The following is a 14,189-nucleotide window of genomic DNA, read 5'->3' as shown; positions in this document are numbered from 1 at the left end:
AAGAGAAGAAATGGGGGAAGTCAGGTTCTGGCTGGGTCCCCTTGCCCAATATAAATCAAGGGGTGGTGCCCAGTGTTCCCTTCTCTTGACCTGTTACCTAGATTCTTGGGTATTCCACTGCTGTATATTTTTTGTGTAGTGAACGTTGGGGTGTGGTCGGCATTCAGACACTAAGCAGTTCGGGTGCTACCTCTGGCCACAGTCCGCAAACCACTACATCATCAGACAGGGAGGGAGAGTATCCCTGGGGAGATACTGGAGGGACTAGCCTTGATGGTCTGCACGGAGTCAGCTTCACCCTCGGGGAAGTGACCGCGTCGGAAACTCCTCTTTTTCTCTTCAAAGGGGTAGAGGAAGCCATGGTTCCGTGTTTTGAGTCCAGAGCTATAGGTTGCTCTGACGAGCGGTCGGACAGGACAGGCTTGAATGCCTGTGTTACAGCTCTGACTATGGCACTGAACCAAGGCTGCTGACTGACTGATGCGCTGTCAGACAGACCCCCTGAAGGGAAAGGGACCAAAGGTTCCCTACGAGGAGTCACCGTAATAGGTGGGTCCGACTTAGAAGGCAGTTTAGGGATCCTGAATCCCTCTGCTTGTGCCTGTTTCCCTTCTCCCGCAGGGCGCGCTGGAATGCGTTTGCAGGGAGGGGAATGAGGCGATGGTGACCTTGCCGGGTGTAGATCCTGCGCCTGTGCCTGTTGGCACGCGTGCGCACAGGAGAGTATTGGCGACCGTGTGCAGGTGAAAGTTGGCGCCCAGGCGCGTACGCATGTCTTTGTGAGTGGGCGCGGGAGAGACTTGGCTTGCAGGAGACCACGGATGTCCAGGAGAGCGCCGACGTGCAGGTGAGTGCTGGCGCGCAGGTGAGCGCTGCATTGCATATGCTGTTTCACCTACAGAGTGTTGGTGCGCAGGAGAATAATAGCGCACAGGCAATTGTTGACGCGCAGGTGAGTACTGGTGCGCGGTAACACGCTGGTGTGCAGTAGAGAATTGGCGAGCAAGCTGGCGCGCAGGAAATAATTGGCGCGCAGGAGATAATTGGCGCGCAAGCTGGCGCACAGGAAGCAATTTGCGCGCAGGAGTGTTGGCGCACAGGAGAGCGCTGGCGCGTAGGAGATCGTGGGCGCATAGGCGCAGGGTGCGCAGAAGATTGCTAATGCGCAGGAGAGCGCTGACACGCAGGAGATCATGGGAGCGCAAGAGAGCGCTGACACGCAGGAGATCATGGGCGCACAAGAGAGCTCAAGCACGCTATAGTGCACTGGCGCGTGGACGACCCTAGGCATGGAATTTCTTGCCCTTCCCCTTATATCCTCTGGGACGAAAGGGAGGTTTCGAGTCTTGCCATTTCGCAAGTTCTCGGGAGCGCTCTTCTGTCTGCTTTGAGGCGTTGGTTAAGGTTGTCTCTGCCTTGGAGGCGCCTGCTGGTAAGAGCGAGAGGAGAAAACCCGTTGGCGGAGAGTGTCTTGGCTAACCCTTCTCCATCGGTCTGCTACACCCTCAATGTCCTCCCCGTTAAACAGGGCGGATCCATCCATTGGGGCATTACGCAACCTCATTGCCTCTCTTCGGCAGCTGTCTGAAATCTTGAAAAAACTGCATCTCGTCGCCTCAAGACCCAGTTGACCCATTGGTTAACCACATTTTCTGTCAAGAATTCGAGAGTCCTCGCACCCAAGAGACAGAAAGAGAACAACCTCTCCCTCCTCTTAGGAGAAGAGAAGTCCTCGTTTTTGACAAGATAGTTGACCGTGCCTAACCAATAGTCCAGCCATGAAGCGGATTGCAAGGCACACCTTGCAACCCGTTCCATATTGGTTGCATCCGCAGCAGAGAAGTGAACTGGCAGTGTTGTCAGTCTTTCCAAGGAAGACTGGGTCAAGGATACGATTGTTAGATCCAGTGGTAGAGGGGAAAGGTGGTCTCCCACTTCTTTGTAATACTTTCTCTGCCTTACTAAGGCGGAGGAATTAACCTGGATGAATCTAAAGAACAAAGAGAGTGAAAAGAACCTGCCACTTGGGCATATGCTCTCTTCTTCACTTCCTTGACCCCCTTACACATGGTAGAGCTACCTTGGGTCTGGTGGGTCTCGGCAGTTCTGAAAACCGGTCTAGGACCATATCCTTTCCTTAAGTTGGAACAAAATCAGGTTCTTCCAGGTTGTTCACTTTCCTGATGCACGCCAGATTTTCTTACAGATTCGGTCGGCATCTTTTTGTTCCGAAGGTGTGACCTTCAGACTGGCGGAAGCTGGAACGATTCATCCAAGTGTTCCGAATCATAGTCAAAGGGTTCCTCTTCTCCCGAGCTAACATCCATAGTAGCCCGGGGAGGGTGAGCGTCGTCAACAGGACTTCTCTTGGAACCCGATTGGGCTTTTGCGGGGAAGACCGCTTTGCCCAGGTCTTGTAGTACCGGTCGAAACAGAAGACTGATCCCCTCGAATCTGACAATCATCCACAGATTTTTCCTCTCCCTTGGGCAAATTTCAAATTCATCCAAGAGAGAAGACTCATCTCCTTTAGTTGATTCTGTTGGTCTTAAACCCTCGAAAATTAAAACCGGAAAGAGGTATCCTTCGCTCAGGCTGAAGGATCTTCCTGGTCCTCGATAGTAAAAGGCTTACTACGCTCTGCAAAAGATGATTCTGTGCGAAGGTAGGTGGAATCAGCCCTTTGGGGGAAGTGATCTTCTGTTCCCAAACCGTCCTCGCGGTCGTTAGCTGAGTCACTGCCGCCCTCTCCCAGCTTGGATCCGTGGTGTTAGGAACCTTAGCCTTGAGGTAATCCTCATACCTCGAGGCTTTCTGGGTAACATGGGGAGGAGGCGGTAGTGGTGCTCTAGCCAGGCTAGATCACCTAGAGTCCGTCAAATCGCCGGTACCCTTAGGAGAATCCAACGGGATGACAGGATCCTTCGCCGTCGCCGCAGATGGATTGGTGTTAGTGATCCCCATCGATTGCTTGTGAGCCTTGATTAGGTCCTGAAACCAAGGACCGTCCTTGGGTAACAAGTTGCCCAATGGTTTCCTTTCCCGCTGTCTCGACAGTCGTTCGAGTCGCATTGACTGCTTGGAAGGAGAAGGGGGAGGGAAAACCCTCAACCCTCTCACAGGTGAGATCTCGCGAGATGAACGTTCGCAAGGATGTGGGTAGCGAGACGAGCCGGTTCACTCGCTTACCTCCACCCGCTCCTCAACCCTATGAAAGGGCTGAGCTGCTAACGATGACTCACTAGCACGCTTAGAAGCCTCATTCTCGTGACAAGTCTCGTGCTTTCTTGCTTCCAGTGGATAAGCTCTCCTAACCTCCTCACTGGAAGGGAAGGCACGCGACAATGTGTGGAGCCTCTCCGCCTTCAGCGGCGAAACACAATCCTCTCCGAAAGCGTCAAGAAGAGGGGCTTTCCTGCTCACCTGTTACTATTATCATTATTATTACTAGCTAAGCTACAACCCTAGCTGGAAAAGCAAGATGTTATAAGCCAAAGGGCTCCAACAGGGGAAACAGGGAAAAATAGCCCAGTGAGGAAAGGAAATACGGAAATAAATAAACAATATGAGAAGTAATAAACAATCAAAATAAAATACAGTACTTTAAAACAGTAACATCAAAGCAGATATTTTACATATAAACTATAAAAAGACTTGTCACCCTGTTCAACATAAAAACATTTACTGCATGTTTGAACTTTTAAAGTTCTACCGATTCAACTACCCAATTAGGAAGATCATTCCAGAACTTGGTCACAGCCGGAATAAAACTTCTAGACTACTGTATAGTATTGAGCCTCATGGTGGAAAAGGCCTGACTATTAGAATTAACTGCATACCTAGTATTACGAACAGGATGGAACTGTCCAGGAAGATTTAAAAATAAAGGATGATCAGAATTATGAAAAATCTTATACTGTACAATAGGCATAATGAACTAATTGAACTGCGGTGCCTGAGATTAGTATCTAGATCAGGAATAAGAAATTTAATAAACCGTAAGTTCCTGTCCAGCAAATCAATATGAGAATCCGCAGCTGAAGACCAGACAGGAGAAAAATACTCGAAACAAGGTAGAATGAAAGAATTAAAACACTTCTTCGGAATAGATTGATCACCAAAAATCTTAAAAATCTTTCTGCAATTGAAGAACACAGACCTGTGTTTCTCATAATGACAAATTCAGAGATCATTTGTATTTTACCTAACATTACAAACCTTTAGCTATTTATTAGGGGTATTACTTTTGGCTAAGCTGAAAGGACGAGCCATTAAAAGTTAGCGAGGGTTAACTACCTATCCTCCTAGTTAGCAGGGGTAGCTTACTACCCCTCCCACTCACACATCTGTGATTGAGCTCACTTTGCTTGGAGGTAGGTCTTCAAGGTGGATAGGGCAGGAGGGTAAGTTTCTATAAATAGCTAAAGGTTTGTATCGTTAGGAAAAATACAAATTATCTATGATTTTGTCCTTTGTTCCGTAACTGGAATACAAACCTATGCTATTTACTAGGGGTGACTCACCCATTAGAGGAGTGGAAGTCACTGCCAATCTGGCTTTTTGGCTTTACCCACGGGCTCCTTGTTTTGAATAGGTTGGTACCAAAAATAATGAGTCTCTACACCTCGCTAAAACCTTGCTACACAAGGTCCACGCCTACACAAGCTGTGTGTTGAGATAAGCAGTGTGGCTGTCAAGGTAAAAATTATTCCGAGTCTTTGTAGGATAAACTTTTGCAAGCGAGACTTTCCAAATATCACCTCACCAGGGTATGGGACGCAACAGTATTGACACAATACAAAATAAGCAAGGAAGCATGGTTTACCAGTAGTGGTTTGAGGTCAGCTTGTGCAGAGAACCCCGGCTGCTGCTTTCCCCAAGGGAGGGGAGGATAAAAAAAAGAATAAGAGCCATCATACCTTTTCATTCACGCAGATTCAAACCAGGTAACAGCGATCTTAACCTTTTGTTACTTGTCCAATAACGAGCTTGGGGTATTAAACTTGCTGTTACGCAGCCACCACAGGTCCGATAGAAAACATATCAAGCCTCCTGTGGGTCACATCTTGCAGGTAGTGGGCTGTGAAAGTAGTCTGGCATTTCCATACCCTAGCCTGTAAAACCTGCGTCACAGAAAAGTTTCTTTTGAAGGCCAGGGACATAGCTACGCCCCTGATATTGTGGGCTCTGGGACGACGTGAAGGGGGAGGACCTGAATTCAGGGCATGGTCTATAACTCTGCAAATCCAAGAAGAAATGGTATTCTTGGTGATCCTCCTCTTGTTCCTCCCTGTGCTGATGATTATTGAAGGCACACAAGGATGGGCTGCTGCTGTTCTTTTGAGGTAGAGTCTCAAACTCCTCACTGGGCAGAGTAGTAGATGATCTGGGTTGTCTGTTACAGCACGAAGACTCGAAATCCGGAAAGAGATGAATCAGGGATCCGCCACCCCAGGATTCTCTGAGTCTTGGCAACAAACTCAGGGACAAAGCTGAACGTTACCTCTCATCATCCCCTTGAATGGAGATGGCGAAACCATGAAGTTCGCTAACTCGTTTGGCCGAGACTGAAGTGAGCAGGAACAACGTCTTCCAAGTCATGTGGCAATCTGTTGCCTGGCGTAATGGTTCGTAGGGAGGCCTCATTAAAGACCGGAGAAATCGAACTACGTTCCACGGGGGAGGTCTCACTTCCGACTGAGGACAAATAAGTTCGTAACTCCGTAAGAGTAAGGAAAGTTCTGGCGATGAGGAAATGTTCATTCCATTCAGTCTGAGGGAGAGGTTTAAAGCTGAGCAATAGCCTTTTACCGCTGAAACTGAGGCGCATTTCTTGACGCAAATACAAGAAGAAATCCGCTATCGCTGGGATAGTGGCATCGAGAGAAGTGGTACCCCTTCCATGTCACCAACCACATAAGACGTTCCACTTTGCCTGATAGACTGCTGCTGATGATATCCGCAGATTTCCAGACATCCTGTTCGCAACTTGTTGCAAAAATCTTCTCTGAATCTGGAAATGCTGGATAGTCTCCATGAGTGAAGTCGTAGCGAAGCTACGGCTTTGTGGTAGATGTTGGAGTGTGGTAGTCTGAGCAGATCGTGTCGTGGAGGGAGTTCTCTTAGACACTCAGTCAGGAGTTGCAGAAGATCCGAAAACCATTCTGCACAATGCCATAGCAAAGCTATGAGGGTTATTGAGAGATTGACCGATGTTCTGGCCTCGTTGAGTACCCTCCTCATCCGACAGAATTGGGGAAAGGCGCAAACGTCGATGTTGTCCCACTGTTGTTGGAATGCATCTCGCCAGAGAGCCTTGGGGTCTGGGACTGAGGAGCAATACAACGGGAGCCTGAAATTCAGGGCCGTTGCAAAGAGATCCACCATCGGAGAACCCCACAAAGTCAGGACTTTGTTGGCTACTAGATGATCCAAAGTTCATTCGGTACTCACTATCTGAAATGCTCTGCTTAAGTTGTCGGCAAGCACATTCTTCTTGCCTGGAATGAAGCGTGTCGATAATTGTATTGAATGAATCTCAGCCCATCTCAGTATTTCTACTACTAGATGGGATATGGGCTGCGAAAAAGTACCTCATTGCTTATTGATGTAAGCCATTACCGTGGTGTTGTCGCTCATCACCACCACTGAGTGGTCCACCAGAAACTGATGAAACTGTTGAAAGGCCTGAAAGATGGCTTTCATCTCTTAAGAGATTCACAAGGAGGTATTTTTCTGACTCTGACCAAAGGCCTGAGGTTGTGTGGTGCAGCACGTAGGCCCCCCACCCTTCTTTTGAAGCGTCTGAGAACAGCTTCAAATCTGGAGGGAGGACGAGAAGATCTACTCCCTTCCGCAGATTCTCGTTTGTCCCCCCCACTCGAGGTCCGTTCGTTACGCTGGTCCTATGGGGATCTGAATGGTCGAGTAGTCAAAAGCTTAATTCCACCTGGACTTGAGCTGCCACTGGAGGGATCAAATCCTGAGGCAGCCGTTGGGAACTAGACGGGCCAAGGATGATAGCTGCCCGAGGAGACATAGCCACTTCTGAGCTGGAAGTCCTTCTCGTCTGAGAAGGGGTCTTGCGACCCTTCTCAGGGTCATTATCCTGTTGTCTGATGGAAATGCTTTGTGGAGATTGGTGTCTATAATCATACCTAGATATGCCAGTCTTTGCATAGGAAGCAGAGGACTACTCAAGGTTTACCATGATCCCCAGATCTTGGCTAAGCCTCAAAAGTTTGTCTCGTTGTTGAAGAAGGGTTGACACCAAGTCTGCTAAGATCAGCCAGTCGCCCAAATAACAAAGGAGACGGATGCCGATCCTGTGTGCCAAAGATGACACTGGGGTGAACACACTGGTGAAGACTTGGGGTGCTGTGGAGAGACCGAAGCACAGCACCCTGAAGTGGTATTTCCTGTTGTCTACGACAAATCTTAAGTACTTCCTTGAAGACGTATAGATTGGGATCTGGAAGTACGCATCCTTTAGGTACAGTGTGCACAAAAAGTCCTGTGGTCTTACTGCTTGTCTGACCGTGTTTGCTGTCTCCATGCTGAGCGGAGTTTGTTTGACAAACTTGTTCAGAGTTGAGAGGTCAATGACTGGTCTCCAGCCTCCAGACGCCTTTTTCACAAGAAAGAGTCGGCTGAAGAAGCCTGGAGACTCGTTGAGGACCTCTTGGAGAGTGCCCTTCTTCAACATGGTCTGCACTTCTGCCCGAAGGGCTTTTGCTGATCCCATAGCAAAGGGGTCTATCGATACTAGATTCTTGATCAGAGGAGGGAGAGATGATGTGAACGGGATGCGATACCTTGAGCGAATCACGGGGAGTGTCCAGGGATCGACCCCAAGTTGCTTCCACCTGTCCCAACAACTTTGAAGCCATCCTCCCACTAGTGGAAGAGCGGGGGGAGTACATATCCTAGTGTTTATGGCCGCGGCCACTCCTTCTAGGATATTTTCATCCCCTTGAGGACTTTGTGCCTTTCCTGTCCTTGGTCGGAAAGGGCTTTTTAGACATCGTCTTCTTCACTGCCGTCTTGCTCAGTGAGGTCTTGGCTGGGTTTAGCTGTTGAGGAGCTGGTGGTTTGTAGGGCCTGGATGTTAAGACCCTATGGAGGAGAAAGTCCTGGTGGGATTTCCTCCATCTCTCTGCCTCCTGTTAAACAGCCTTTGGCTCGAATAACAAGGACCCCTCTAGAGAGGAGTTCCTGAGCCTAGCGATCTCGGCATTAGGGACTTGCTGATGGAACCTCTCAGATACTGCATCTCGACGTTTTAGGATTTGCCCACAAGTTCAAGACTTGGTGGGCTGGAAACTCAATGATGCGAGTACCCAAGAGAAGCAAGGTTTCCATAGCTTTCCTGGTACATTCTTTGGAAAATACTTCATCCGTACCAGGATTCCCAAGGTTCCCAACCAAAGATCAAGACACAAAGTAGCCTGCATGGCATACTTTGTGACCTCGTGATTGAGGATATCCGTTGCCGAGAAAGCGACCTAACACTTGGAGTCTCTCTAGGGACTCCCTTGGTCAGCTATTTCCAGAGAATGGTGGAGTGAAAGAGCTGGTTGAGACTTGTCCTAGCCATCGAAGTACCTCCTCTGCTCGATGCGAGGAGGTGAGAAGAGCTTGACAGAAAAGCCCAAACAATGAGAGGAGAAGTCCAGGAGCTGTTGGGCGATCTCAGCCTAAGCACTCTTCAGCCCTTGAGACCAGGGCAAGGCTGCATTGGCCTTTGAGGGTTTCTGAATGCCAAAGACATGGTCCAAGACTGTGTCTTTGCCCTCCCAGGGAGTATCTCTGGGTCAGCTTACCCATTGAGAACCATTATAAGAGCCAGAACTTGCCAAAACGCATGCTCTGACTCTTTCTGCTCCCCCTCTGAAGTGGGATTGGCAGCAGTCTCCTTCATCCACCCATGAGAGATCATCTCGGGGTAGTTCGTGGACATCCCTAGAGTGGCTGTCTGATCCTGTGGATCTGGAAGCCTTCATGGAAGACTTTGGAAGAGTCTTAGAGTCCTTCGACTACTTGCGGGGAAGATATAACTCTAACATAGAAGGCCTGTTGGAACTATCCTTCCTGGCTCATACCGGTGGTGGAGGGCTGTGTACTCGAGGGGAGTATTCCTCCGAAGGTGGAAAAGAGGAGACTGCCACCTGATCCTCGAGAGGATCCCTCAACAGAGGTGGTAGTGAGCTCGGAGAGCATCTGGAAGGGGTACCAGGAAGGTTTGGCATTGAAGCAGAAGGCCTCAAAGGGGTCAGCTTCCCCCTAGAGGATGCTATGGTATCCGAGACTCCTCTTTTCCTCTTCATAGGTGAAGCAGCCAAGGTTCTTTGCCGGGGCACTGCTAGTGCCAAAGGTTGTAGTGGAACGGCAGATGCCTAAGAAGAGCGGGTTGAGAAGGCAGGCCCGAAAGCTTGCACAACTGCCCTGACAATGGCACTAAACTAGGCTGCTTACTGACACTGACACTGTCTAAAAGATGCCCTGAAGGGAAAGGGACCGAAGGTTTCCTTTGAGGAGTCTCTTCTGGAGCTGGCTGATATCGTGGGTCCGCCTTCGAAGTCGGAATCTTCAGGATCTTGAACTCCCCAGAAGCACCCTTTCCCTCTTTCCCCGAGGTCCCGCTGTAATGAGCTTACGGGGAGGGGAAAGGGGCAATGGCGACCTGTGGGATGTAACTCTGCCCTTCCATGGAGAGAGGACCAATGGTCTGGAGGGCAAACACCTACCTTTCCATTCCTGGTTTCCTACCTTATCTTCCAGATGGCGCGACTTCCTTGAAGTCGAAGGATGAGGAGAGTTTGCTTCTGCCTGAACTCGTTAGGACGCATTCCCCTGCGGCAGCGAGCGTCTACACGTGGGAGAACAATACCTGCTTTTCGTTTATGGAGAAAGCACACACTTGCGCAATGGCAAGCTGGTGAGAGCTGGCATGCCAGTGAACGCTGTTGCACAGTTGAGTGCTGACACTCTGGTGAGCGCTGGCGTCCTGGAAAACGCTGACACGCTGGTGAACACTGGCGTGCTGGTGAACGCTGGTGTGCTGGAAAACGCTGACGCGCTGGTGAGCGCGGACATCTTGGTGAGCACTGGCGAGAAGGAGTGTGTTGTACAGCCAGAGCACGTTGCCGAGCTGGAGAATGCTGGCGTGATGCGCACGCAATGTTGAGCGACGAGAAATATCTGCCCTACGGTCCGTTGGCGTGTGCGTGCGCTGAGACAGACAGGAGACTGACACAGTGAAGAATGAGAGCCTGCAGCAGCGCGATGTCTGGTCGAGCAATGGGCAGGTGCCTGGCGCTATGGCAAACGGCGCATTGGTCGGAGATACAGATTAATCGAAAGTGCAGGCCAACGGCATGATGGAGGATGATGTGTCCTTTGGAAAGGTAAGCATCCTCTGATGGGGATCGGGCGCGACACCAGGCAGCGGAGAGTCCAAAGCCAATCTCTGTGGACTTGCGGCAGCGTCGTCGGAAGAAGGTCGAGAGCTAGAAAATGAAAGACGAGAGGCTCCTCTGCAGAAGAAGACTGCGCTAACAAAGCTGAAGAGCCAAAGAGGCGTCTCTTCACCGAAAGTGAAGGCGCACTTCAAAGGCGAAGAGGAGGATGAAAATGACGTCCACAGTGACGCCCTCTGGGGGAAGTTGGATCAGCACGGTGACCTTCAGCAGCAGCAGTCTTCCGAAGAGGAGTCTCTATGAATGAACTCCACCGAGGGGGAGAAGCTCGCAGGAGAGACGAGCATAGGGCTTTGCTTCCCCCTCAAATGATGTTCGGCAGGGGGGGAAGTAAAGTCTTTGGCAACGGCGGAAGAGTCAGAAGTGGCAGGAGCGTCAGTAGGATGGGCAGCAGACGACGCATCTGATACAACAACGTCGACAAAAGAAAGAGGATCCACCTCTGACCTCGACGAGGGCTGCACATTAGTACCACAGCGAAGAAGCTGCAGCAAGTTATCCTTGAAGATCGGACCCGGTAACCTCAAGGATGACCATACCTGTAATAAGGGAGAAAGAGTCATGGACCCCCGCCGGGGGAGGGGCGGGGCCTCTTCACTAGGAGAAGCGACACCATCTCTCAAGGGCTAAGGTTGCCCAGGTGTTAAAGGGCCTGTGCTAATACTCGACAGTCCTTTGGAGGAGGCCAAACGAGCAAGAGCTTCGGAGGAAGGTCGGGAAGTGGAAAAAGAAGCCCTGGGTTTCTTCTGCTTCAAAAACCTTGGAAGGAGAAGAGTTCCACTTAGACTTCTTCTTCCACTGTCACGCAAACCTTTCCCATTGGAAGGCAGACCACTCTCGACACTCATTACACTTATTAACAAAATCACACCGTCGACCTCTGCTGGCAGGGCAAAGGGTGTGAGGATCAATTTCCTCAGCAGACATGAAAGTACGGCAGGAGCGGCCCTCAGGTCCAGGGCAGGTATGTATGGCCGGCAGAAATCAACTCACAAACACACTGGAAAAAAAAGGCACAAAAAGTAATAATGGCAGCCTAATATTTGGTAAGGATGAAGAGCGGCAACGACCGTTCACCATCTGAGCCAAAAGCAAAGTGAGCTCAATCATAGGTGTGTGAGTGGGAGGGGTAGCAAGCTACACCGCTACCCACACTAACTGGCGGGATAGGTAATTAACCCTCGCTAAATTTTAATGACTCGTCCTCTCAGCTTTGCCATAAGTAATACTGTATCCCTAATACTGTAAATAGCGTAGGTTTGTATTCCAGTTACAGAACAACATAAGTTTAAGAAAAATAAGTCAAATGGCCAGTAAGTTGGAGAAGGGAGAGAGAAGTTGGCTTCCCGAACCAAAAGTAAAGTGAGGTTCACAGTCCAGGTGTGTGAGTGAGAGGAGTAGTTATTACCACCCTCCTGCTAACTAGCTGGTGGATGGTTAACCCTTGCTAAAAGTCTAATAGCTTGTCCTTCAGCTTTGCCGAAAGAAATACCCCTAGAAATAGCGTTGGTTTGTATTCCAGTTACAGAACAAAAACTAGTTCAAGCCAGTTTAAGGTTAACGGGAGAGTGAGACATGTCTGCACTCTACCGCGCTGAATTAAAAAGTGCTGGTGGGAGAGAGGGGGTAAACATACCCCTCGGTACCCCCACTAACTAGTGGTGGGTAGATAAACCCTGATTTACTTTAAGCTTCAGCTAATTTTTAGCTACGGCAAAATAATAATGCATTTAAAGAGCAGGTTTGTATTTTGCACCGGGACAAATACAGTATATGTTAACAAAAGTATATATGAAGGAGGCCCTTCGGAGCGCTGCACCAGCAGCAGAGTCGGGCCTTGAAGACTACTCACAAGTAACAAGTAAATCGCATGTGAAGCAAGCCAAGGACGAGCTAAACCCAGTTTGAACTAAGTGATTAATCATATAATTAAAATAACGCCAAAATACTGGCCCACTAGGTTAATGCAAATAGCGAAACATGTTTCAAAATATATGAAGAATAAGATAATGTAAATTGTCAACTACAGTAGAACAAAAAGTACCAAACAATTACTGTTAATGTGGTGCACCATCATACAGGTAAATATGCTCAATTACGGTAGGTTAAGAGGTTTTTGTAGTATTGTACAATGAGCATGTTATCTATGAGTATGGAAGTCCTTGCAAACAAATGCTCCAGTGTTTTGATCATGTTCATTACTATTACTGGGTTTTGATTACAGTAACCATTTTCTTTTTATTACAATGTTTGTTTTTTATGATGATGACTAGTGGAAACAACAAAATTCTAAAAGATTCATTTATATTTCTAAAGAAATCAGGAGTTGGAGCCTTTGTATATCAGCGGCCACTTCCTCATGCGTTGATTAAACTTGGACGTCAACTAACCTAAACTTTCCCCCCTAACCTAACCTACAAGCTATGGCCTTACCTGCTTACCTAACGGGGGGGGGGGGGGGGGGGGGGTTTACGGCCCCCTGCGACCCCCCTTACACTGCCGTATTCCAAGTTAGACATAGCAATACATACAGGTGGCCGCTATCCTACATACACCCCCAGGAGTTTTGCTATGGGAAAAAGGCTTAGGTATTAGAAAAGTTTTCACAACCGTAACTAAAATAATACCCAAGGTCATAGCTTATCAGTTATGGTAGTTGACTCACCATAACTTAAAAAACTATTGATTTCCACTAGAAATCATAAAAAAAAAAGTCCAAAACACCACAAAATACACTTTTTAAGTCTTGTTTCTTACAAGCTGTTTACTGCACTATTCTGTAATTTTACCTTTTAAAAAACGCAGATCTAGTTACCGTAAAGTTACACTACTTAGACTACAGTAGGATAGGCCTAATAATCACTCTCCTGATATGACAGGCTACACACGCAAATACTATGCTAGGTTTTTTTTTTTTTTTTGCGTTTGATAATCAATAAATCAAGCTAATATCCTTTCTAACTACATCCTATACTCTGTAATTTACCTATACAGTACATCTATTGTGCTAGCAACTTCAACTGTCAGTTGCACCGGTAGACCAAGTGTTGCAACCTTAAATAGTTATATTTAACATAAAATGTGAGAAAAAATTAATAGAATGAGATCCACACATATTAAAAATACTTTAGACCACTTAAATCGTAAAATATAAACTAATTTACCTAATAGGAGAAGTTGAACTATACGAGATTTAACTGAACTTTGGCGGCAGCTTACAGTCAGTGTTGATAGATGGGTTAGTCTAAAAATTCCCAAAACTCATAATAAAATATCTCTAAAACAACCCAAAAATCCCCATATCAACAAACATATTTCCTTCTGATCCTGTTGCTTCACTAATATAGAAATTACGCACATTATTTCATATAATTACAAGCAAGCTAATTAAAAAAATATATTTATAGATTTCCCGAGCTTAGTCTGTACATAGAGAGTTGTACGGAATATCCCCACCAGACATCCAAAATCCCCAAATATAGGGATAAATTCCTATATGTGGCAACACTGGTTACAGCCAGGTTTGTAAATAAAAGATCAACAGCTTTAGTAATGAAAAAGATAGGGCTTTACAAGAGCTCCTTGTTTCTCGCTAACTGACTTGTGGACTTGTGGTCCATGTTGTGGTAGCCTTGTGCTAGTTTCATATAAAACTTTCCTAGAGATCAAGTGTTGTATTATTGCTTTTTTTTTCATTTGTGGTATTTTCTT

General features: G+C 47.7%; 1 protein-coding gene across 2 annotated transcripts in view; it reads right to left on the bottom strand.

Moving 5' to 3' along the window:
* The window catches only part of LOC137645813 (PRKR-interacting protein 1 homolog), a 245,970-nt gene extending 232,159 nt beyond the window's left edge, over positions 1-13,811 (bottom strand). Inside the window, exon 1 of one of the 2 annotated variants that reach the window (XM_068378770.1) lies at positions 13,790-13,811. The gene's annotated coding sequence lies outside the window, so the exon portion shown is untranslated. Of the gene's footprint in view, positions 1-13,642; positions 13,722-13,789 lie in introns of those variants that run through there. The other variant, XM_068378769.1, reaches the window with a different exon arrangement.
* Positions 13,812-14,189: the final 378 nt, after the last annotated feature.

The sequence above is a fragment of the Palaemon carinicauda genome, chromosome 8 (genome assembly GCF_036898095.1).
Source record: "Palaemon carinicauda isolate YSFRI2023 chromosome 8, ASM3689809v2, whole genome shotgun sequence".
Lineage (NCBI taxonomy): Eukaryota > Metazoa > Arthropoda > Malacostraca > Decapoda > Palaemonidae > Palaemon > Palaemon carinicauda.
Note: the sequence above shows the minus strand (reverse complement) of the source record. Positions and strands in the feature narration are given on the sequence as shown.